Here is a 9,336-nt window from a genome sequence, read left to right on the forward strand (position 1 = left end):
CTTTCGCAATCAAATCTTTTAGAGTAAAAGCTTTGCGTAGATTAATTAAATTGCTTCATTAATTTAGTCGCAGACCGTTGATGAGTTAAGTTCTCGTTTTACGAAACTTTTCGCTTCTACTTTTTTTCCGCTGTCTTATGATTACTTAAGTGAGGACTTTCTCACTAGGACGAATACAAGAATCAAGACATTGAAGACGCAAACTTCATCCGCGGATAACGATTCCGCGGGAGGAAAATGTCTAAATCGCAGCCAAAGTGCTAATTATTTTTTTACGATATCATTTATCATAGATTTTGCGCGGTTTGTAATTAATTTCTCGAGTTACGCACAGTTGTGAAACTCCTTTTATGATTCGCATTGAAGTACTTAATTAGCACCGCTCGTTGCGGTAAAGCATCCAAACACCTTCCAAATGCTCGTGGTTCGCAATCATTAATCATGCGGAGCGCAGCGAGTACAACACGCGGTGAACTTTATTCACCGCGAACTGAATGCAATTATCAATAGATTCTCATTGTGTTTGTAATGAGAGTACAAAGCAAATTTCACGACGCAATTATTATTTGTCAGCATCTCGCTATTATAGTGTAAATGAGATAGCGTATACAAGGAAATTGAGACAAGAAGTTTTCACACTTTTAAATTGCGCAAATATTTTATACTTTTTATGCTGAACTCTACAAAATGTATATCAAATTCGAATTTTGTAAAATTCGAAGTTTGCAATTTCCCACTAATTAAGAATCCAAGAGTATAAATCTTGAAGTTTAAAAAGATCACGAGAAACGGCAATTTGCCATTAATCTATTGCATTCGTAGAACCGCACTTGTAAGTTAGATTCATCCTTCAAAATTTATTATATTAGCAGTTCGCCGTGCGCGATATCAGAGTTGCGCAGCAACACTCGCTCAGCAAAGCTGCCACGAAGTAACTGCTACAAATTGGCGTTATTAAAATCCTCCAATCGGAGAGATATATCCTCGGCATTATACGAGCGATCATAACTTCTGCATACATCTGCTACGTAAATGGATGATCCTTCTAGTCGAGTATACCCCCCGGAACATTATTCATCAGCTGATCAAAGGATATTACATAGTCGCTGCTGCCACTTTACAATAGAACTTAACAAAGGAGCTCGGACGGAAAACAAAGTGGGCGTAAGAAATAATAAGATTTGTGTGCGTGAAAACTTGTAATTTGACCTTTATAACAAGATAATTGTGTTTTAATCGAGATATTTAAAATTGAAAAAAACAGAGAGAGATTCGGAATATATGCGAAGATATATTACTTAATAATAGAAGTACGTTTGTGTTGAGAGAAAATTATATGTTATTTGTGACATAATACTCGGTGTGCTGAGATTAGGCACAAACGGAATACCACGTACAGCAATCACCGTGGCACGTGGGCTCCTTTGTTTGCTCCGTCATCGTTTCTGGGACGATCCCTTCAGCAGCGACTATTGTCCGTATACAGTTAAGCGCATTGTCACTTAAACCTCAGCCGGCTACCTCACCGACTATACACTCTGACCCAATTGTGCTGTCGCAATGTTCCTCTCGGAACAGCTCCGAGTTTGTGATCCTTCCGCGTTCGCGTGCAGTTGCAAAATTCGGGCAATCGCGTCTCTTAAATATTTTTCTCGTGAAAACAGTTTGCTAAACAAAAAAAAAAAAAGAAAACAGATTTCATTTTTCTCTAAAAGATACGTAGTAAAATATTTTCTAATTTAATTTATTAAAAAAAAAAAAAAAAACAAGAACGTCCAAACATAGGACTATCAAGTTCACATGAACGTTATACAGGATATCGATACAGTTCAATAAATGATGTAACATCGCGGAAGATTAACTGTAGAGCAAGCGTGTAACGAGCCAACATGATATAGGTAGAGACCGTATAATACTTTAACTCTCCCTCTCTCTTTCTCACTCTTTTGCATCTTCTTCCTTGCATCTGAAGCTTCGAGAGGTCCGTGAAATGTCCGCCGACTCTCTTAAGGCCCTTCTTCGGCAGTTCACCGACGTAACGGTACATTGCGAAGCATTACTCTCTCGAAGAAAAAAATAAGCAGTTCGTTTACGGCCTGGGTATTATGTACCTATAGCTATCTCTCGCCAATATACCGGTTATCTCGAGGACAGTGGCGAGTTCTTGCATAAAGTATTTCTTTATACTTGTCCTTTTTACTACCTTTGATATTTTTTCAAACAGAGTGTCTGATAGTTTCGAATATTTGTTTTTGTTTTTAATTCAAATTAATATATGTATATCTTTTTCTCTTTCTCTTCTCATAAATTTTTGGTTCACTCATTACTAATTTACAAACAAACTACTGCGCGATTTAGATGTTACGCGAAGATATGCAGTTTTTGAATCGCCCACTGAGACGCGCATTAAACGCGCGTCTTCACTGCACAAAGGCCGCGAAATCGTGCAAAACCGTCGCCTCTTACCTTGCCCCACATTTAAACGAGACGCGATTAATTTTACGGGCCATCTTCTTTCCGTTATTTCACTTAACATCACGGAAACGCGCGCGGCAAAGTGCTCCGTTTTATGGGAAACGCGGATGAACACCGAGTTCGCGCGATTCAGATTTTTTTTTTTTTTTTTTTTTTTACTCTCTTCGCTATTGAATGGTAATGGCGAGTTACGATTGCGATTTATGGGCGGCGTTACACCTCGGAGACTCCGAAATTTCGGTTTTTATAGCCGCGCGCGGCTTATCGCTCGCTACCGGCAATGGACTGCAAAGTGCCGTTGCCACCACCGTCGTCACGCGATCGAATAACGCGAAAAAAAAAAAAGATTCTTAAATCATTTATGTATGACGGAGTAATATCGGCCGAAGCCGATGTCGATTTAGTTAGTAGACTCAAGATTATCACAGCTGACTTCTTTTTTTCGTTTTAATGTGTTGGGACTAGAAAACATCGGTTTGTTACGTTTCTTTTTTATCAACAGTCCGTATCTAGGGGCCAAGACGTAACAATTGTAAAGTTACAAACAAAAAAAAACGAAACTTTGAAGTCAGTCCGGCGGGAGCACAGATGAAGATAAAGACAAAGAAGAAATATACATTATTAATGTAGGCAGTATTATGTATAGTATTATGTAAAAAGTGACAGAGACAGAGACAGAGAGTTGCGAGGAAGCGTAAAAAAGAAACACGATGTATGTTAAGATAGAGAAAAAAAATATAGTGTGCACCACACAAAGAGACATTCGCTTTAAGCTGCCTGCGCAAACGAACATAGACGCACGGGTGTTGAATAAAGTCACACATTGTATGATATGGGGCCGCGCGAGAGAGGTGTGAATAACTTTTCTCGCTTTTCCTGGTTTTTCCGCCGAAGTCGCACGTATTCCGAAAAGTTAGGTTGTTGGAAGTAAACTAACGGATGCCGCGTTTACTTCTCGCCTCAGGAACAAGATACGAAAGTTTCTAGAGAGTAACGAGAAAAAAAAAGTAATCTGGTAAAAAAAAGCGTTTTTGGTTCCTTCCGTCGGGCCAGCCAACATTTAAATCTCTCGAAACAGAAGGGAAAAATCATAGCTCGTGAACGCAATCAAAACTTTGCGAAGTAATTTTGTTAATTAAAAATATTATGAATTTTACAGTATTATCGGATTTTTATTTGTATCGATATTTTATACGGAAAATATCCATGCTCAAACGAGATATCGTTGGAATTAATGTAGATTTTGTGATTAACCCTAAGATGATTACTGTGTCGATTAGGAAACACTATCGACATGAGTGTTTTGTACATTAGAATTAATTCAAGAAAAAAGAAAGAAAGAGAGGAAGAGAAACGAGAGGAACGTGCGTATATCTTTCTCGCCTACAAAGAATGAGTCACGCCTTTCCCGCGTTAGAAGGAAGTTCGGATTTTCCACCGTGTTTCCCATACGGATATTTATTGAACGATCCGATTATTCTAAAAATACTAGTAGCTTGCAACTTTTGCATTTCGTAAATTTTATTGATTCACGTATTTTGTCGAATGTATAATTTTGATCAAAATCTTATCTGTATTTTTATTATTATACTCTGACAGTTACGCACAAAACACACACACACACATACATATTATTTCTCGATTCTTGCAACGATTTGACGGTTCGTTTTCGGCGGTTTTTACGGTAAATCTAAATTACTTAAATATCGTCCGTGATTGAGACTACAGAGGATAGCCACTTGATAGACGATGCCTGCTTACCAAACTCACCTACCTACCTACCTACCTACCTATCTACCTACCTACCTATCTCGCCGAGCCGCAGTCGGCCGTCTCTCGTAGTTATAGTCAACTGGTACGGACCTCTTTGTTGCATTCCGCCACGAATGCTCGCGCACGACGACGCCGGCAGTGTCCAGTTTCATTCACGAGGGGCGCCGTAATTCTTGACGGAGCGCTGGAATTTGTTTCAGAGGTACGTCGCGCGCGCATGTGTGTGTGTGTGTGTGTGTATGTGTGTGTATGTATATAGATATATACACATGTGTGCACGAAGACCAAATTTATAATCCTACACAACGCCGCTAGGAACGGGACGATACACCTACAACCAGGATGAAATCTCCGTTCCCGTCTTCCGGGTTATGTCAAACGGCGCGCGAGAGATCGAGCGTTTGCCGCGCGAGGATATCGTCGTTCGGATTAGATCGCGGATTAGATAGAAAATCCGCGCGCGATAGAAGTTTCGCTCTCGTATCTAAATCGCGCTGATAGAGCGACATCGTAAACATCGATGATTCTGCAAAACTCGTAAATAATCAAATCTCGCGCGTATCACACAGATGCTCTCTCTCTCTCTTTTTTTTAAAAAAAAGTTCGGCCTTTCACAAATTTACATTTTTACGAGATCCTGTTTTTATAATTAAGAGAATTCAATTACAGCTTTCAGTTTTATCTGAATTATCGAGGAATAAATGACTCTCTCGGCGCGGGTATCAATATTAAAAAAAGTAAACCTATAGACTGTTTACTTAATCAGCGTGTTCTTGTGTTAATTTGATATATAAATAAAAATCGGCAAACTTCAGAAGCGGTCGCAAAAATATCTTTAGGAGAGCAACCTTCCCTTAGGCCATCCAAAAATTCTGGTTCCAGTGGTCAAGGAAGATGGTGTCCGAGAGCGCGAGACACGAGACGAGGAAGGAGAAGTGAATTAAAAAAAAAAAAAAAAAAAAAAAGCGCGAAAGGTTGGACAAGAAACGACTGCCCGGAATGGAACGGGGAAAGGAACTCGTTGCGACTTCGCGCTTCGCGAGTGCAACGATCCGCGCGACCGTCCCGAGCGATAAAGGCGTTATATTTCGGGAGCGCGGCAAATTAATATTCATGAAGCGGCGAGCTACGGAGGACATTACAAGCGGGATACGATCGTGCCGGGAGATGACGGACAGGTTACGGTTCGAGTAAATGCAACCGAGAAACCGTTCCGAAAATGATTGCAAATTACAGATTTTCGTGCGAGGCAGATCTTTCGTGTCGGGCGCTTATTCACGTCGTCGCTCTTGCTCGCAACCTTATTCGCGACGATGCTGTACGGTATCTGAGGATCAATGACCTTCTCCGGGAAGAGCGGCCACTTCCGAAAGATATTATCCGAAACGACGTAACATATCGAGAATCACGGACGCATTTACATAATCGTGCTGTCAATCGATTCTGTGTGGTTTTTCTGGTTATTCCGCGTGTTTTTTCTACTTTTGGTATCGAGTTGTTGTTGCTTTTTTAGAAATAAGAGAGAGGCGTCGTTAAAGTAAATCTTCTGTTCTTAAGGTCGGATGTTACACAACAAAGTAGAGTCTATTTACATCAAGTTTTATAGAAACGGGAAAGTGGAGATCTCAAGTTAATTAAGATTCAGGATTACCGGTGAACTAAAGTTTGACGTTCGGCACTTACTAAAGTCTAGTAGTAACCATCTCTATTTGATTTGACTTAACACGACGTTCTCTCAAACATCATTTTAAGATGCAAAGGGAGAAATACACGCGCAAAAGATCTCTCTCGCAGTTAAATGCCAAAATTCGTAAGATAAAAATTTCCCAGTTTGTAGCTTTTCTATTAGAAAATTCAAAGCAAAGTTTAGGGCGTGTAACGTAACTAGAAACCTTTGGATTAATCTATTTGGCATCTTCCTCTCATCTCCTCGGGAATGTATTTCAGTAAATGTTCTAAGATATTTGCTTGCAATTCTGATATGTTATATTTGACTCCTGTAACTAGAAGAACCGCGACTTTTATTTCTTTATCGATTATTATTTTTGTATTTTTAGTTAACGTACATATTTTATACTTTTAGAAAAGAGTATTGTCTATGTAGCAAATGTGATATTCTATCACATTTGCAAAGTTTGAACGAGACACACAGCAATATATTTCTCGCCGATAAAACTGCTATTTTCGAATTTCACGGCTTCGCAAACACTTTATGCACAAGTGTGCGAGGCAAAACTAACTTCTTTTTGACGTACTTCTCCGTGAAACATTTCCGAGAGATTCCGCTTACATTTCGGAGAAACGCGCTCCTCAAAACATTTACATAATCGCTACGTAACTAAAATTCCTGCACGAATCATCCGCGAATGTGTGAGAGTATACTTAGAGCAAAATTATTAATTTTGCTGCAAAAGCCGGATATTCAGTCAAAAGAACATTCTATTTTACGGTAAAATAAAGGCCGGACTTTTTGAAAAAAGCCGCGCGTTAGTAAAACATCTAAAATTTATTTCATGCTTTTATTCATCACGTGCGCAAATTAAAAATTATTATATTTTTTATTGTTTTTGGAAGTTTTAATATTGAAACAATACATTCGCTCAAAAGCTTTATTGTTACATCGTCAAAAAAGAATTGCGAGATGATTGCTTCAAGCTGCTTAGCGAAAAAAAAGCTTTTAGCAGATACAACCCACAAACATATTTTTACGATTGTTTCTGCCGAAATTTGAGTAATTTGCAGCGCTTTAAAAAGTTTTACGGTTCCTTCTTGTTTTTTTTGTTTGTTACTAGCACAACACAGGCGCGCGCTACGCGCACGCTATTGTTATTTTTATTTAACGTGTTGTCAGTGAACACAACCTGTCACCGCGATGACAGATAGTATATACGTCTTATAAACCATATAATACACATATGATATATATATACCGTAATCACGTGACCGAAGTCAGTAACACCGCCGCGGTCGCGCGGCCGAGGTCAGTGACTCCACCAAGGCCGCGCGCCCGCGGTCAGTGACCCCCCCACCAAGGCCGCGCGGCCGAGGTCAGTGCCCCGCCAAGGCCGCGCGGCCGAGGTCAATGACCCCGCCAAGGCCGCGCGGCCGAGGTCAATGACCCCGCCAAGGCCGCGCGGCCGAGGTCAGTGACCCCTCCAAAGTCGCGCGGCGAAGGTCAGTGACATTACTGTAGTATGTATATAATACATATAATACAATATAAAGTATAATATTATAAATATATAATAAATTATATGTATATATATAATATGTATTATTTAATGTTATATATAATATAAATTACAGTCACGTTATTTTCACGTGTTGTTTTTCTACTCTTTCCTGTCACGTGACTTCAGTTACGTTTTTAATTTTCTCTACATATACGACAAATTGTCTCAAAATCGCTTTTCATTATTTACTCTCTCGATCTTACCGATTCGATTCGACTCGATCAACCAACCAACCAATCGGCAACGCGGAAAAGAGGCAACAATAGGTGCGGTATATTCGACTCCAAACGCGCACTTCTCGGTCCAAATGTCTTTTTTAATATAGGATTTTGTCACGAGTCAAAATGAAAAAATGATGGCTATACATTTCCAATGACCTCGTCACAATGTCATTGGACATAATGTCAGCGACGGCTATAAATACGAAATCACGGTTGCATTTTCTTTTATCTCTTTGTTCTCTCTTTTCTTCCCGAAAGTGTTTGCGCGTCTAACGTGGGAATTTTCGAGGACTGTGAATTTTCAAATCAACATCACCCTGGAATTTATTCTGTCAATAAAGTCGGATATCGCTGATCTGTGAAGTGTGGTTTACGACTTTAGCTTGAAAGCTCAGACATCCGGAAAACATGATGCAGCACATTATTTTTGCGTTGCTCAGTGTTAACATCTCACATTGAAAAACGTGTTCCGATCATAATTCACTTTTCTAATTAAGTAACATACATATACACACATCGTAAACATAATGTTTTCTTTACATACTTTATTTTTATTGAAAAAAAAATCTTCCTCGCGTATAATATTGTGCGAAAGAACACGTCGCTGGTTTATATGAAATGGTGCATAAAACAGGAAACGCGCCGTTTGGAAACGACGACGACGACGAGACATCTTTATCGGATGGTGCTTCGGATAACAATCGATACTGTATCATTCTATTCCCACGTCGGCCGGCTGCATCGGAACGATAAATTCGCGTGCGCCTCCGTGACAATGCGGGCGAATCTCGCTGCAATTTTTCGTTATATGCAACGCGTTACGATATTCGAGATGTCGTTTATAACGATGCGCAGCGAGATAGATCCCGAACAAATGGACTTCATATAACTGGTTTATATCTCGAGAGCGAAAGGTTTTCTCCTTGCAAGAACGTAAAGCGCGCTTAAAAGTGCAACATTTCTAGATACCTAGTTGCGAACGCAACTTTATGAAAGCGAAATTCAATTACAAGTACAAAACACAACACCGTTACTCCCATTGTCTCGGAAATGTACGCGCGCGCGTTTCTGTAATGTTAATTTGCAACAGACATACTGCAACAGATATATTTAGTTTTGCTGATAAATTACTACTTATAAGAACACATTTTTAATAAAAAAAAAAAAAAATTGCAGAGAGAATTTCTATAATCAACGTTCCTTATAACAAGATATGTATGTCAGAAGTTGCCAACACAAATTCTTCACGCATAATTTGTTTATTAAACTTATTCCAATAATAAGACGTAATAGACTGCTGAGATAAAACATTAAATATACACGAATCTAATTATCGAGAAAAAAGAGATTTTAGAAATTTTAACCAGATGTATATTTAAATAAGGAGGGAAAAAAGCAGATAAGCCTTTTATCCTACGTTGTATGTGAAAGTGCCTGTGAGACCGGCTTATTTATACGACACGTGTATCGTCACAAGTAATAATATATATATATACAGGGTGTTTCAGAACTATGGGATCAAACTTCTAGGGGTTATTCAGTGCAACAGTAGAAAACATTTGAGTATAGGGACCCATGTCCGGAAAAGTGTCACTACCGCACTACGGCCCTAAGACGCGTTAAAATTTAGAAAG

General features: G+C 39.2%; 1 protein-coding gene across 2 annotated transcripts in view; it reads left to right on the top strand.

Annotated features, from left to right (window-relative positions):
- Window positions 1-9,336, top strand: part of LOC109852272 (FH1/FH2 domain-containing protein 3) — a 102,813-nt gene that overhangs the window by 686 nt on the left and 92,791 nt on the right. The gene's annotated exons all lie outside the window — the stretch shown is intronic.

This window comes from Pseudomyrmex gracilis, unplaced genomic scaffold (genome assembly GCF_002006095.1).
Source record: "Pseudomyrmex gracilis isolate BER0280 unplaced genomic scaffold, ASM200609v1 scaffold_26, whole genome shotgun sequence".
Taxonomy (NCBI): domain Eukaryota; kingdom Metazoa; phylum Arthropoda; class Insecta; order Hymenoptera; family Formicidae; genus Pseudomyrmex; species Pseudomyrmex gracilis.